General features: G+C 43.1%; 1 protein-coding gene across 9 annotated transcripts in view; it reads left to right on the top strand.

The window, feature by feature from the left end:
- The first annotated feature begins 5125 nt into the window (after positions 1-5125).
- The window catches only part of EPB41L1 (erythrocyte membrane protein band 4.1 like 1), a 166930-nt gene continuing 155204 nt past the window's right edge, over positions 5126-16851 (top strand). For 3 of the 9 annotated variants that reach the window (XM_073555307.1, XM_073555306.1, XM_073555305.1), the window contains exon 1: positions 5126-5445. The gene's annotated coding sequence lies outside the window, so the exon portion shown is untranslated. The remainder of the gene's footprint in view (positions 5446-16851) is intronic. The other 6 variants (XM_073555309.1, XM_073555308.1, XM_073555310.1 and 3 more) reach the window with 5 other exon arrangements.

Here is a 16851-nt window from a genome sequence, read left to right as displayed (position 1 = left end):
TACATCAGGGGCTCTCCAAACGCGACATGGCGTCCGATCTGAATTCCAGCCAATTTTGCATTGAAAAAGTCAAACGGCGCTCCTTCCCTTCTGAGGTCTGCCATGCACCGAAACAGTGGTTCCCCCCCACATATCAGGTATCAGCGTACTCAGGACAAATTGCACAATAACTTTTGCAGTCCAATTTCTCCTGTTACCCTTGGTAAAATAAAAAAAATTGAACCTGAACTATTTTTTTTGTGAAAAAAAGTTAAATGTTCATTTTTTTTTAAATATTCAAAAAATTCCTGTGACGCACCTAAAGGGTTAATAAACTTCTTGAATGTGGTTTTGAGCACCTTAAGGGGTGCAGTTTATAGAATGGTGTCACTTTTGGGTATTTTCTATCATATAGACCCCTCAAAGTGGCTTCAAATGTGATGTGGTCCGTAAAAATAAAATGGTGTTGCAAAAATGAGAAATTGCTGGTCAATTTTTAACCCTTATAACTTCCTAACAAAAAAAAATTTTGGTTCCAAAATTGTGCTGATGTAAAGTAAATATGTGGAAAATGTTATTTCTTAAGTTTTTTGTGTGCTGTATCTCTGTGATCTAAGGGCATAAAAATTCAAATTTGAAAAATTGCGAAATTTTCAAAATTTTCGCCAAATTTCCGTTTTTTCACAAATAAACGCAAGTTATATGAAGAAATTTTACCACTAACATGAAGTACAATATGTTACGAGAAAATAGTGTCAGAATCACCAGGATCCATGGAAGCGTTTCAGAGTTATTACCTCATAAAGAGACAGTGGTCAGAATTGTAAAAATTGGCCCGGTCATGAACGTGCAAACCACCCTTGGGGCTTATGGGGTTAATGTGTGATTGGTGAGAAGTGGAGTTTTTCCAAGAGAGAGTGGTGAGACTGTGGACAGTTTGCGGGGTGGAGGGCGTGGCTGGGGTGGAGCCAGGGTGGAGTCTCAAGTGGGCCCTGAAAATTTTGCCAGTATGGGGCCCCGAAATTCCTAGTGGCAGCCCTGGAGTCTTGCACCAAAACTGCTGACCGTTAGTCACAGGGTCTGTGGACGGGGCGTAATAATGCTCCCATACTATCCAGAGAGGCGGGTCACTTGTTTTGAACTTTGCCCTGATCAGACATTGTCTTCACCACTTCTATGCCTTCCAGGATCCAGTACGCCATCTTCTCCAGGACTATGTCAGAACCCCTCCGCGCCACAGCCTTGGCGGCGCCATTTACCCCCAGGAGATTTGCTGCTGATTTCGCCAGATTGATCAGTCTATTACCCCTGAACGTATTGTTTTAACCCCTGAAGTCCAATGACGGACACAGTCTGTCATTGGATGTCTCCTCCGCTTTGATGAGGGCCCCGGAGGTGAGCCCGCATCAAAGCCGGGATCCACCTGCACCTATTAACTAGTTAAACGCCACTGTCAAACGCTAACAGTGGCATTTAACCGGCGCTTCCAACCACCGGGCCGGAAATGAGCGCATCGCCGACCCCCGTCGCGTGATTGGGGGTCATAACAACCAGAGGTCTCATAGAGACCTCTATGGTTGTTGCTGTCTCATTGCTATGAGCGATGCAGTATTTCTGCTACATATAGGCGATCTGCTCATCGCCTATATGTAGCAGAGCCAATCGGGTTGTGGATGCTTCTAGTCTCCCATGGAGGCTATTGAAGCATGACAAAAATTTAAATTTTTTTTAAAAAAATATGAAAATAAAAATATAAAAGTTTAAATCACCCCCCTTTTGCCCCATTCAAAATAAAACAATTTAAAAAAAATCACACATACACATATTAGGTTTCGCCGCGTTGAGAATTGCCCGATCTAAAAAATAATAAAAAGAATTAACCCGATCACTAAACGGCATAGTGAGAAAAAAAATCAAATCGCCAGAATTACGTTTTTTTGGTCGCTGTGATAGTGCATTAAAATGCAATAATGGGCGATCAAAAGAACGCATCTGCACAAAAGAGGTATCATTAAAAACGTCTGCTCGGTGCATAAAAAATAAGCCCTCACCCAACCCCAGATCACAAAAAATGGAGACTCTACGGGTCTCTGAAGATGGCGCATTTTTGTTTTTTTTAACAAAATATAGAATTTTTTTCACCACTTAGATAAAAAAGAAGCTAGACAAGTTTGGTGTCTATGAACTCGAAATAGCCTGGAGAATCATAATGGCAGGTCAGTTTTAGTATTTAGTGAACCTAGCAAAAAAGGCAAACAAAAAACAAGTGTGGGATTGCACTTTTTTTGCAATTTCACCGCACTTGGAATTTTTTTCCCATTTTGTAGTACACGACATTGTAAAAACCAATGGTGTAGTTCAAAAGCACAACACGTCCCGCAAAAAATAAGCCCTCACACAGCCATATTGATGGAAAAATAAAAAAGGTTATGGCTCTGGAAAGAAGGGGAGCGAAAAACAAAAATGCAAAACCAAAAATACCCCTGGTCATTAAGGGGTTAATTACCAGTTTTGTTTCTGTGTTCGGGTACATGCACACATTGCGGATTGGGCCCTGTGGATCCGCAGCAGTTTTCCAAGTGATGTACAGTACCATGTTATCCTATGGAAAACAAAAACCGCTGTGCACATGCTGCAGAAACCCAGCGGTTTATTTTCCGCAGCATGTCAATTCTTTGTGCGGATTCCGCAGCGTTTTTACACCTATTCAGTTATAGGAATCTGCAGGGGTAAAAACGCAGGCAAAAGCAGCTAGAAATCTGCAGGAAATCTGCAGGCCTGTGCCGCGACGGGAAGCAAAGAAGAGGACGTCATCGCTAGAAGATGGGAGGCGCCGGACTGGACAGCAACACACTCCGGACCCGAACCGGACCGGGACTGCCCCTGGGTGAGTATAAGCTAACGTGTTTTTCTTCTCTTTCAGGTTACATCGGGGGCTTATCTACAGTATTACAGAATGCTGTAGATTAGGCCAGGTTCATATTGCGTTAAGGCAGCCCGTTCAACGCATAGCGTTGACGGACTGCGTTAACGGTATAGCATAACACCATCGCGTCATGCTATACCCGCTAGCACAGATGATCATCTGTGGGAGCGTTGACGGAGCCTCAGATGCTGCAGCCCGCGTCGAGGCTCCGTCACTGAATGACGGCACATCGCGAGCACACACCGCTTTACGGCATGCGTTGCGATGCGCCTGATAATGGGGGTGAATGGCAGCGTTAACGGACTGCGTTACAGCGTGGTGTAACGCAGTCCATCTAATGGACTGCCATAACGCAGTGTGACCCCAGCCTAAGCCCCTGATGGCGGTGGCCGCATCTTATATACCAAAAAATAGGTGACAGATTCCCTTTAAATAAAGCTGTGGCTATTTTGACTACCAATATAACTTGTTTTGTGTATTTATTCCGGTGGCTAGGTTTACTGTAGTTATAGATGTTTTAAGATTAAGTGTGGTCCATCCCATATCCAAAAGTCATGAACTTATCCAGCTGTGTTGAATGATTGTATAAGTATGGTGCACAATGGAAGTGGCAGAAGAACCAAATTCACAGGCCAAATGTGATCCTTCTACTATTGTACATGGCCATGAATACTGATGGCGCTGTAACCAGGAGAGGGGAGTAATATTTTGAGGGCAAGTAGCATTGTATAAGGAATATGTAAGAGCTACTACCCCTCTAATGTACTTGCCATGTATAAGCTGTGATAGTACTATGGACAAAAGTTCATTCACAACATTTTTGTTGAATGAATGGTATTACCCATCTACATTTTTCAGATAACTGCTGAAAAAATGTTTGCAAGCCCCTGTCACGCAGAGATGTCATGGATACTCTCAATATACACAGACAGCCTTGAAATACAGCCTGCTGATAAAGTCACAAGGCAGGAAATGAATGCACTCCTGTCAGAGATTTCCGGATTTATAAAAGGAAATGTGATTCAGTCAGAATGCTCGGAGAGTTCTCCTAGGGGAGGATAGAAGCAACATTTTAGTTTTTTTAAACATTTGATGGGCAATTTCAGCACTTTGGAAGCCAAAAGTTACATTTTGCACTTTGCCAGGATTGTACACTTTGCTGCGCATTCAACAATATGTGTCCGGTACAGTGAAAGCTGACCAATTCCCTACTGACATTGAGTCTGGAGAACAACCTTTTGTATGGATGTCTCCCCCCAAGTGATACAGCTGCTGCAAGCACCGGAATGCAGAATAGCTGCCCCTCCACTTCTAGTGGGACATGAAAGTTTGGTTAATCTATACCAAAAGAATCATGATATTTTAGTGTGAAGATACCATCAGAATGATAGAAGACGTCAGATGATTTTATACTGGTCCACGTGTACAGAGATGACCCAGATGGATCAATTTTGCAATTATGAATCATTCCGGGCTGATGACCCAACACCTCCAACCAGTGGGGTCCACCAATAACATTGACTTTGGGGGCCCACTTTTCACCTGCATGCAAATACACTATCCTCATTCACAAATGTACCTATATCTCTATATAATAATAAACTAGATAGCTTGGTTAATGACTGATGAGATGCTGCCTTTCTCTGTACAGAGTGAATCAAGTGAATTATGCCAAGTACTGCCCATACAGTAGGGTTGGGGGCCAGATCTGCACAGGGGCCCTCCGGGGGATTCCCCTGCTCCCCTATGGGCCAGTCCGAGCCTGCCTCAGTCCTACATTACCTTCTGGGCCATCAGTGATGCCATTACATAAAACGGAATAAGAGGCAAATTAGAATCAAATTTGGGAAGGTATTGCGCCGTCATATCAGACCAGTGGGCTATATACAGATAGTTATATGTCCAGTAGTTGTATCATTGCTGCCCATAGACAGGACCAGGATGCCAGCAGTTCAGCTGCAGAGCCTATTAGCTTGATTGCAGTCATTCGGAGTCCCTGCAATCCAGATGAGGCCATTAACCCCTTGCAGCCTGCCGGGGTACAGTGGGGAAGCTGGATGACATCAGACATGACAGCAGCGCAGCTCTGGCTAGGGCACTGACCCTGTATATGCACTAGGTGGGGCATCATGTATATATATTACTCTCCAGCATACACACCGAAAAAAGAAATCTTTTTCCTCTCTCTCTGGAGGCTGGATCAGTGTGTACTGTGGCCAGCCTCCCTTCTCCCTCCCTTTCTCTCACCCTCCCTCTCTCCTTTCTCTCTCTCTGCTCCTGCCTTCTTGTTTTCCTGCACTGCCCAGCCTCTTCTGGTAGCATTACCTTTTGCAGTGTCTCTGTGCTGCATTAAAGCTGCTTTATTCATTTTAAAGCAATTGGATTTTGGCCGCCTAGTAGTCGCTGTTTTCTTCGCTGCTCCCACTTGCCACATACCCATTGCCCATTTTTGCTATGCTCTGCATGTGGAGGATGCATTAGAAGAGATCTATGGCTCGCTGAAGGGAAGCCCACCCATAGCCCTCTCTCTCTGCTGACAGGTAAGTGACAGCGCTTTCTGCGGGGTGGAAGCGGTTAATCAGTTGCTGTCACATATGCAGAGTATGTGTCATTTCGCTTTAACCCATTACGGCACAGGCCTATCTGCTGACTGGTCCTTTTTTCTTTTAAATTATGGATCAGCTGTTGGTCCAATGTGAACGTTGGCGAACCCCCGTAATAATAATTAACCACTGTATACGGAATAAAAGTACTCTTTTTTTTTTTTTTTTAATTAATTGATCGAAAAATGTAAATGATAATTTCTAGAACCTTTGCGAACCTCATACACGTAAACAGGGGTGTTGTGATATTTCTAACTCACCGACGATCCTATAGTGTTTGTATGGTGGGGGGGACACAGTGGCTGGATCCATCGCTACATCCCCCTTGTAACCACCACCCCGGATTCTGCACATCACAAGCCGTCAGATAATCCAGCACACATCTGTCTGTGGCTGCAGAGCATGCACACTCAGATCTGTCATCCCACACCCTCCATGTCACCTACGAGCTACCTGCTCTCACTCTACTGATTTTCCAAGAACCTGGGCTGTTTCGTTAGGAATCTGCCATTTTTACTAACACATTCTACAACCACACAATGCATAGGGATCATCCGGGATCACACATGCACACACCTACCGGTGCGCGGAGGTACATACACACCCTTCATATGCAGACACAATAGGTACGATGACACAAATCTACACGGAAAACCCACATATGCCTTGCCCATCGCCTTCCTGCTCATTGATCGGCTCACACACCTTCATTATAAAGTCATTAGATTACACATTCCAGTGTGCAGAATTCCACACCCATACAACCGGCTACACACGGTGTGTACGAGCACGTCACACACCTGTATGCATGCCTCGTACAGCGATCATGCACACAGACACACATATTATCTCCCAACCACTCCCTGTGCAATCTGGAGAGAAGGAGCGAGATATTCTTTGTACACATAGGGTGTGACACATGCAACCTAATTTCCTTGCACAACGCAATCCGGTCGTAATATCTTAAGAAATTGCGTCCTTTCTTATTGCAATGAATCCATTTCTTCTGCATTCATAGTATGAATCTGCCTTAGAGCACACATGCCATATTTATATCAAGGACATATGTATTTGGGACATGCACATGTATTTATATTCAGTAACTATCAGCATGGATATTAATGCGAATCATCAATGTATATGATAAAACATCAGAATATTTACTGTGTATAAGATCACCAATATTCGGTAATAATAATAGTAATTATAGTGCCCAATAAATCAGGATTTTGTCATTTGCATAGAACATTCTTGGAAAATGATTCTAAATTATAGTAATGTAAGAATTAAGTTCCACATATTTAATATTTTTAATACGATATTTTATATATTGTATTCAAATGAATGTTTTATATTTTAAGGCACGATGTTAAATTTGTCATAATTCCATTTTAATACTGTAAAAGACACTGGATATTCAGTGAAATAGATTAATACATTATTCCCATTTTCTGACAATTGATGTCCATTCTGATTGATGGCGTGAATTAAGATGGCTATTGATGGTATAAATATATTTTTGGGATGGGGGGGTGTTGTGTGGTTTAGGAAAATCAGAGCTGATATAGAAGGATCCCACAATTTGGGAATTCCACTCTAATACATACCGCTGCCACCAGCACAGCTCCTGTCTCTAGAACCCTGCCATACATTCACATCAGTGGATGTCTATGCAGGTTAATATGCTTCATGCAAGGTTTAATTGGGTTTTCCACATTTTTTTTCTGGCTCATCTATTCTAAGTCTTAAGTAACATTAATTTTCTTATAGATTTATGTCAAAAGCACCTTGTTCTGGTCGTGTACCACCTGACCTATGACATCATCATTTTTTCTTGCTCTGATGACGTCCTGCATATGATCCCATGACTGAGGAGCTGTTGGTCCCAGCCCGGTATACAGGACATCACCAGTTATGACTGTTTCTGGATGGAGGGTGCAGTTTTGCTGCAGTTAGCACACATGTGGGGTCCTTACTGTACTACTCTGTTCCATTCTGGTCAGGAATTGGATAGAGGAGTCGTCTACATACTGACCACGGCATGCAGTGCATTGTGGCACCTGTGGTCTCAACTTTAGGTCAGTAGATTTCTATGAAGCTGACAGTTTAGTTCTTTAGAACTGCAGTCGGGTCAGGACTTGCATTTGTAATATAGTTGCAGATATGCTCCTCTGAAACTGGTCTTAAATATGTGGGAACTATTTTTTTCCATGCAAAAGTAGTCTCAGTACGTTGGGTACAATTCAAGAACGTTCTTTTTTGCTTTTTGGCCTTTAGGGTTAGATCAAGTGCAGTGTTTGTTGGTGTCATTGGGTTTGGGCTTGCCTGCTGATGCAAAGTCAGACACACTTACCCACACTGGGTGCAAGTTTCATGGTGTACGCGTGGTTGCCTATGTAGACATCCAGTCATTTGACTGCAACCCCCAGGATTGAAGCCATGAGGTCAGGTTAAGTTTGAAAACTCGAGGTGCAGAAATGCCTCAGGAGTGGCCCCCCTGGGGGTGTCTGAACTAAATGGGTGTGAAACGCCACCTGAGTTTTATGGCATAATTGCATACACATTTTCTCTCTTTTTTTTAAGCGATCAAACACAGCGATGCGCGCTGGCCAGCGGGACGCCGACAACGAAAAAATGGCCCAGGACAGTCCTGCTCAATCAGCGATATCCAGCAGGGGGGGCCAGTCACTGCTGCGTGTAGCATGTAGCGAGATCGCAGGCGAGATTGCTGTTGCGTCACTAAATCGGTGACGCATTAGCAATCTCACTAGCCATCTCGCTATGTGAGACGGGGTCTTAACAACCACAAATCATGCAGCCAGTGGGGACTCAAACATAATATGTATAAGAGCACGCCCAAGATAATCAGATAACACCCGATCATGCTTGGCTAAGCACGTTACCCCATCACTAATGGAGACCCACATAGTTGCACTCACCCTTATTCTGGGGCTTTTGGCTCGAATGGGGAATTTTAACATTTCCAGGCAAAGGTCCAATCAGTATTTACACTGTAGGCATCTTGACTATTTATTTAAATTGTTTTTGCCCGTGTGGCTGTCCTCCTTCGTGATCTAGTTCCATTATGGCTTCACTCCTGATCAGTCTAGGGGAGAAGTGTGTGGCGATCAGGTTCTTCTTTCCCCTTAAAACCCCAGACTCCCTTCCTTCCAGATGAAAGCCAACTTAGACTGAGATCCTAGTTCCACTGGGTTGTCAGCTCAGTTGGATGCCGGGAGCACTAAATCTCATTAAGGCCAGGTTCACATAGCGTTAATGCAGTTCGTTCAGCGCATACAGTAGCGTTGATGGACTGCGTTAATGCTACTCCCTCCCGCAATCACGTTATGCGATCGCGCTAGCGCATATGCTTCATCTGCGCTAGCAGTGACGGACCCTTGGACGCTGCAGACCGCATCCGGCGGTCCATCACAGAATGACAGCACATCGCTAGCACATGTCGGTTATGACATGTGTTAGCGATGCGCTCATCTATAGCTGTCTATGGGTGCGTTAACGCATCTGTTACATAGTGTTAATGCTGCTATGTAATGAATGCGTTAAATGCAGCACCCGAATGCTATGTGAACCCAACCTAAGTTTCGGATATAGGACGCCACAGATCCTTGGCCCTCTGGTCCGGAGTTATGCAGAACATTTTATTGGATACCTTTCTCCTTTCAGATTGGACTGCGATAGACCGCATCCTTGTGCAGTACATTTTTCAGGGTACTCGGGTGGAGAACACTGTTATGGCCATTCAATTAAAGAAAATAAAAAATTAGGAATGCGCGTTTACTAGATTTTTTTTTTTTGGTGGATCTGGGTTTGGGGTGGGGTTGGACAACCAATTTAGTTGATCCCATTTGGTACTTACACAGTAATTCCATTCCACAAGCTAAATGATCATAGGGGCTTCCTATAATGGGATTCACCCCTCATTACTTTTTTTTGAGGGGTTCTATTAGCTGAAAACATCTTATAATGATGTGTGGAACCTGTTACCAGATTCACGCTGCCCGAACCATGAGCAGCATGAATCTCACGATGTGCTCCCTGTGTATCCTATAGTTGTGTGGATAGCAGGGAAGAATCTATTGGAGTTGAATCGCACAAATGTACTTAGATTCCTTTGTACAATGATTACCCAGCACAGAGCTATTGGTTTCTCTGCTAGAATAACTCTGTAAGGAACTGTCAGAGGCTAATATAGCATCTGCTGTTTGATCATCTCTGCTATGCAGGCCTAGCTGCCTGCAGCGGAGGTCACAAGGCCCAAACACCACGTCAGCCATATTTAAATATCCCCTCCAGCAAAAAAAGAATCCATTGGTATTTTTAAGTTGGTTTGACAGCAAAAGGCGTGAATATTACCGCTCCTGAGAGGGCGGGAAAAAAAACAGATCAGGAGCTGGGATGGAGTCATGTAGGTTATTATATTGGGGCGGGATATGTCTGAAAGGCATCTTTGTAATCTGCAATTCTGGCTCTCTGTGTTTTGTTGAAAGAGTTTTTCACTGTGCAAATACAAGATCATTTACACAAGATAAACTACTCATCCGACTATTCATCTCGGGGTCAGGAGCGTGGAAAGGGTTAAACGGGCCGGCTCCACTGTCTGTGTGTTCTGTGTGTTTGTACAGATATCACAGTACAGATTCTTTCCAGCTATAATGAAACACAGAAAAAGAAAATGTGTGGAAGCTGGTGTAAATGCAAGCAAAGAAAAGCTCTGGGCAACTGCATAACTAGCAATGGCATATTATATGGGAGAACTATTCGGAGTGTGGTGACATATGTCGGCCACGTACATGACATAACTGTGGTCGCGTGAAACCTCAGTTGGGAGAGACACCATTGCCACTGCGTGTCCCATGGGGAAATATGGGTCGTTCCAAGTAGAAATCATCAGTTTCAGACGATACTGATCTGATGCGCATGTCCAGATCTATAATCCCCTGCAGTCGCCTTACAGAGGTACATTGGGGCATTTTAAGGGAATCTGTCACGTTATACATGTAGTCTGGTCTGTGGACAACATGGTATAAAGTAGGAGAAGCTGAAGAAAAATTTAGTTTAACTTGCATTTTATTCATTGAAATCCCTGGTGCTTGTATGTATATGAGTCCAGTGGGCGGTCCTACTAGTGGTTGACAGCTATCTTCTCATGCACATTCATACTGGGAAGACTGTCAATCACTTAGTAGCACCGCCACTGGACTCGTGTGTGTGTGTGTGTATATATATATATATATATATATATACCTATATATATATATACACATACAGTAAATACCAGGGATTTCAATGATTAAAATGCAAGTTTTGCAGAAATTTTTTCCCACGATAATATATATCAACCTGATCAGATCCTCCTGCTCTGTGACCTCCTTCCTGCAAATCAGATGCCATTTTCAACACAATAGGTAGGCACTTTGTGACGCTGAGGTTTTCATTATATCCTGACGCATATTTAAAACAACACGAAATAAATAAAGACTGTCATAAATGACATCAGTATTCTCCTGACGGGGCGTGTAATAAACATTTATGATATATATTGATAGGATAGTCATTAAATGTTTGCCTGGAGGGAGTCCTTCTAATGAGACTTCACCAATCCCAAAGTCTTCTATTCTTGGCATGGAAAGTGAATGTGCAGATGGGATCACTCTGTTCTTAGGGTGTTTTCACATTGCGTTCAGGCACACGTTCGTTGGTCCCGTCAGGGCTTACACCTGAACCTCCACAAAAGGGGGATTTGGGCATATGCGCCGACGGGGCCTTAAGCTATGGTGGTGCCAGCCATGCGAACGTGCGCTCTAAGGTGCATCATTTTTGGGAGGGTAGGCTTACTGGAGTAGACTGTGTCTGAGTATCTGTCTCCAATAGGCGCATACTTCTGAAAGTGATGCAGATCAGAACACATGTTTGTTCTGCTGGCACCATTATAGTCGATGGCCAGGTCGGTGAATATGCTCAAATCCCCTTTTCGGAGGTTCGGATGTAAGCCCTGACGGGATCAATGAACATGTGCCTGAACGCAATGTGAAAGCACCCTTATTCTCAAAGTGGGGTATGAATGGTTGGATCATTCATTATCAGGCAATAATTGAATATCCTATCAGTATGCCGTAGAAGTATTTACTGGGAAAATCCTAAAAATAACTTCAAACTAGATATCAAAGAGGTATTCTAACTGAAGACCCATTTACTGTGGATGACAACGAGAATCATAACTGTTGGGAAAGGATGGGATTGCAAACTCCATTTTGGCAATCAATGGTGACCTATGGTAGTTCCTAAAAGCTGAAGGACCAGGCGTTCCAATCACAATACTGCCCAATTCTACTGTCCTTTCATATCATCTTAGAGGGGAGAATTGGTAGATCCCCATAGACATCAGCTGGTTGGCTGGACCCACCAAAGTCAGCGTGTTTGACTGACTTATGTGAGCCTTAACGCCCAAATAATTTAGAAAGAGCTGCGGACATGCATCTGTTCTCATATGCAGCCACAATAGGCCTCTTTAGATGAGGATCAGTAAACCAAATGTTCTCATTACATACACACAGTAGGTGTAATAACCCTTTAAAGCAAATTCATAGTGGTATTCATGGTGGTTTTTATTGGTAAATACTTTCAAAAACAAGAAAACCTCCAGAATAAATACCATACCTGGAGTCTGTTGGGTTTTAAAAGGAAAAAAAATTCCTCTGACCCTAAAAAGGTCACTAAAACCAAACCCACTGTATATACTGCATTTCATGTTGCACAAGACTTACATATAATATCTAAATGCATTCAAAATGGTAAAAAAACACAATAAAAAGCTGCAGAAAATTCCAGGAAAATGTTAGAGTAACAGTTGTTTTAATTATTATTTCATAAATCAATAGTAGTATGAAAATAGTGGATGATTTTGCAAACTCCCCTCTCCCGCTCTCTGACCACAATCTTCTTTCATTCTCTATCAAGAACTGCCAGGCTGCTCAGGTCACCCCCACTGTCCAGACTTATAGAAACATACAGGCCATTAACACCCAGAAACTTATGAAGAACTTGCAGTTTTCATTGGCCCCTATCTCCTCCCTCTCATGTCCTGATTCTGCATTGAAGCATTACAATGAAACACTTCAAACTGCCCTGGATGAATTTGCACCCCCTATAAATAGAACACCACAACGCAGATGGTGACAACCCTGGCACACGGTGCAAACACGTTTCCTGCAGCGGTGCTCCAGGTGCGCCGAACGTCTGTGGAGAAAATCCAATCTACCCGAAGATTTCATCCATTTTACGTTTATGCTTAGGACATACAACACTGCCCTTCACCTCTCCAAACAAACCTATTTCAACACCCTCATCACCTCACTGTCCAATAACCCAAAACGTCTCTTTGACACTTTTCATTCTCTACTCAATCCAAGAGTACAGGCCCCAACCACGGAGCTCCGAGCTGACGATCTGGCCAATTACTTCAAAGAAAAAATTGACCAGATCCGACAGGAAATTATCTCCAAATCCCCTCATACCATGCACTGTCCTCCCTCCCCCACTGCATCTAACTCACTCTCTGATTTTGAACCAGTCACAGAAGAAGAAGTAAGCAGGCTCCTTGCATCTTCTCGCCCAACTACTTGCACCAGTGACCCATTTCCGTCACAGCTCCTCCAGTCCCTTTCCCCTGCTGTCACCCCTCACCTAACTAAAATATTTAACCTCTCTCTCTCTTCTGGTATTTTTCCCTCCTCATTTAAGCATGCCATCATACATCCACTACTTAAAAAACCATCCCTCGACCAAAACTGTGCCGCTAACTATAGACCTGTCTCTAATCTTCCCTTCATCTCTAAACTCCTGGAACGCCTGGTCCACTCCCGTCTTATCCGCTATCTCTCAGAAAACTCTCTTCTCGACCCTCTCCAATCCGGTTTCCGCTCTTTACACTCCACTGAAACTGCCCTCACTAAAGTCTCTAATGATCTGCTAACAGCTAAATCAAATGGTCACTACTCCATGCTAATTCTCTTGGATCTCTCTGCAGCATTCGACACTGTGGATCATCAGCTCCTCCTCACTATGCTCCGTTCCATTGGCCTCAAGGATACCGTTCTCTCCTGGTTCTCCTCCTATCTCTCCGACCGCTCCTTTACTGTATCTTTTGCCGGTTCCTCCTCCTCTCATCTTCCCCTTACTGTTGGGGTCCCCCAAGGATCGGTTCTAGGCCCCCTCCTCTTCTCCTTGTACACTGCCCCTATTGGTCAAACAATCAGTAGATTTGGTTTCCAGTACCATCTCTATGCTGATGACACCCAATTATACGCTTCTTCTCCTGACATCACGCCAGCCTTTCTAGAAAACACCGGCGATTGTCTAAATGCTGTGTCTAATATCATGTCCTCACTATATCTGAAACTGAACCTGTCAAAGACTGAACTCCTGGTGTTTCCTCCCTCTACTAATGTACCTATACCTGACATTGCCATTTCTGTGTGTGGTTCCACTATTACTCCCCAGCAACAGGCCTGCTGTCTTGGGGTCATACTTGATTCCGAGCTTTCCTTTGCCCCCCACATTCGATCACTGGCTCGCTCTTGTCATCTGCACCTCAAAAACATTTCTAGAATTCGACCTTTTCTTACCTTTGACTCTGCAAAAACTCTTACTGTTTCTCTTATTCATTCTCGTCTCGACTATTGTAACTCTCTTCTAATCGGTCTCCCTCTTACCAAACTCTCCCCTCTCCAATCTGTCTTGAATGCTGCAGCCAGGATCATATTCCTCACCAATCGTTACACCGATGCCTCTACCTTGTGCCAGTCATTACACTGGCTACCCATCCACTCCAGAATTCAGTATAAACTTATTACCCTCACTCACAAAGCCCTCCATGGCTCAGCACCACCCTACATCTCCTCCCTTGTTTCAGTATACCACCCTACCCGCGCCCTCCGTTCTGCTGATGACCTGAGGTTAGCATCCTCAATAGTCAGAACCTCCCACTCCCGTCTCCAAGACTTTACACGTGCCGCGCCAATTCTTTGGAATGCACTTCCCAGGTCAATACGATTAGTCCCCAATCCCCACAATTTTAAGTGTGTCCTGAAAACGCATTTATTCAGACTGGCCTACCGCCTCAACACATTAACCTAACCTATCCCTGTGTGGCACAGCCAAAAGTTTTACCATAACCAGGTTCCCCGCATCATTCTCCCACATGCTTTATGCATCCTTTAGCCCTCTGTGTCTGTACTGTCACACACTTAACATTATGGCTGGTCCATACAATCAGGGCAACTGTTACCACCCACCTTTCGTGCCTACCTCTTTCCTCATAGACTGTAAGCTTGCGAGCAGGGCCCTCTTTCCTCTTGGTATTTGTTATAATCTACTGTATGTGATTATTGTTATGCTGTAATGTCTATTGTCTGTACAAATCCCCTCTGAAATGTAAAGTGCTGCGGAATATGTCGGCGCTATAAAAATAAAATTTATTATTATTATTATTAAAATAAGCAACTTTGTAATTTATGTTATCAGAGACATTTGCTTTTTCTCTGTCAAAATTGATCAGTCATTATCAAAATTTTCAATTCATCTATTGATTTATGAAATAAATACTAAAATGGCGGTTACTCTTTAAGTATGAAATCAGCCTAAAGAGGATGTTTATACTTTAGACAAATCATATGCATATACTTTAAAGTAGTTGTCCAGGTGAATGTGAATGCTGATTCATGATACCGTGTGGTGCACACAATGTTACATTTCCCCTGTGAGAGTGGGCGCCTATGTGACTGGATGTATGCGATTTAAATACTTGGGGTCACATGCCAACTAGACTCATCCGACTTCTCCTAATTCACAAGTTGGCACTTGACAGCAAGTATGCAAATCGTATACATGTGGTCACATGACCACTGATTAGCACGCGGAATATCGAGTAATTCATGAGGGCAGACTTTTGTCCTAAGCCTAGACAACCCCCTTAATAAAACTTACAGTGGCATATAAAAGTTTGGGCACCCCTGATCTCTAAAAGGCCGTAAAGTTAAAGATGACACATTTCCTTTGTATTCTAGGGAAGAGAAAAAAAATGTGTGTGTATGTGTATATATAGATATAGATAGATATAGAGAGATATATATAGAAAGATATATAGAGAGATAGCGTTTGTACAGTACAGTATATGTATAGTATTTTTTTTTCATCTTTTACATTTTTAAAATTACAAAAAGGAAAATGGGCCGACGCAAACGTTTGGGCACTGCACGATTAGTACCTGGTAGCCAGCCAAGAGTCTTTCAATTCTTGTTTGGTGAATTTTCATCCATTTTTCCTTGGCAAATTCTTCCAGTTCTGTGAGAGTCCTTGGTCGTCTTGCATGCACTGCTATTTTGAGATCTAACCACAGATTTTCAATGATGTTCAGATCAGGAGACTGTGAGGGACATTGTAAAACCTTCAGCTTGCGCCTATTTAGGTAGTCTATTGTAGATTTTGACTTGTGTCTAGGATCATTATCCATTTGTACAAGTCATCCTCTTTTCAACTTTAGCTTTTTTTTACTGATTGTGTTGTGTTTGTATCAAATATTTGTTGAAATTTCATTGAATTCATTCTTCCTCTACCCATGAAATGTTCTCTGTGCCATTGGCTGCAACACAACCCCAAAGCATGATTGATCTACCCCCATGCTTCTGTGCCCTTTTTGCTCCACACATACCTTTGATGGTTGTGGCCAAAGAGTTCTGTTTTAACCTCAGCAGTCCACAGGACTTGTTTCTAAAGTGCATCAGGCATGTTTAAATGTTCTTTTGCATATTTCAGATGCTGAATTTTATGGTGAGGATACAGGAGATGTTTTCTTCTGATGATTCTTCAATGAAGGCCATATTTTTGCAGGTGTCTCTGAACAGTAGAACAATGTACAACAACTCCAGAGTCTGCTAAATCTTTCTGATGGTCTTTTGCAGTCAAGCAGGGGTTCTGATTTGCCCCTCTAGCAAGCCTACAAGCAACGCTCACTGAAATTTTGCTTTGTCTTTCAGACCTTATCTTGACCTCCATTATTCTTGTTAACTGCCATTTCTTTATTGCATTTCAAACTGATGAAAGGGCAACTTTAAAACTCTTTGCTATCTTTTTATAGCATTCTCCTGCTTTGTGGGCCTCTGCCATTTTCATTTTCAGAGTGCTAGGCAGCTTCTTAGAAGAACCCATGGCTGCTGTTATTTTGGTTAAGGTTAGAGGAGGCTGGGTTCTTATAAAGCTGGGAAATTTGCATCACCTGGCCTCTCCTAAAGATGATAGTGATCAAGCCATAACCCTAACAGGTAA

Source organism: Dendrobates tinctorius, unplaced genomic scaffold, assembly GCF_039654945.1.
Source record: "Dendrobates tinctorius isolate UK_male_01 unplaced genomic scaffold, ASM3965494v1 ptg000223l, whole genome shotgun sequence".
Taxonomy (NCBI): domain Eukaryota; kingdom Metazoa; phylum Chordata; class Amphibia; order Anura; family Dendrobatidae; genus Dendrobates; species Dendrobates tinctorius.
The sequence above is the reverse complement of the archived record's forward strand: the minus strand, read 5'-3'. Positions and strand labels throughout refer to the sequence as shown.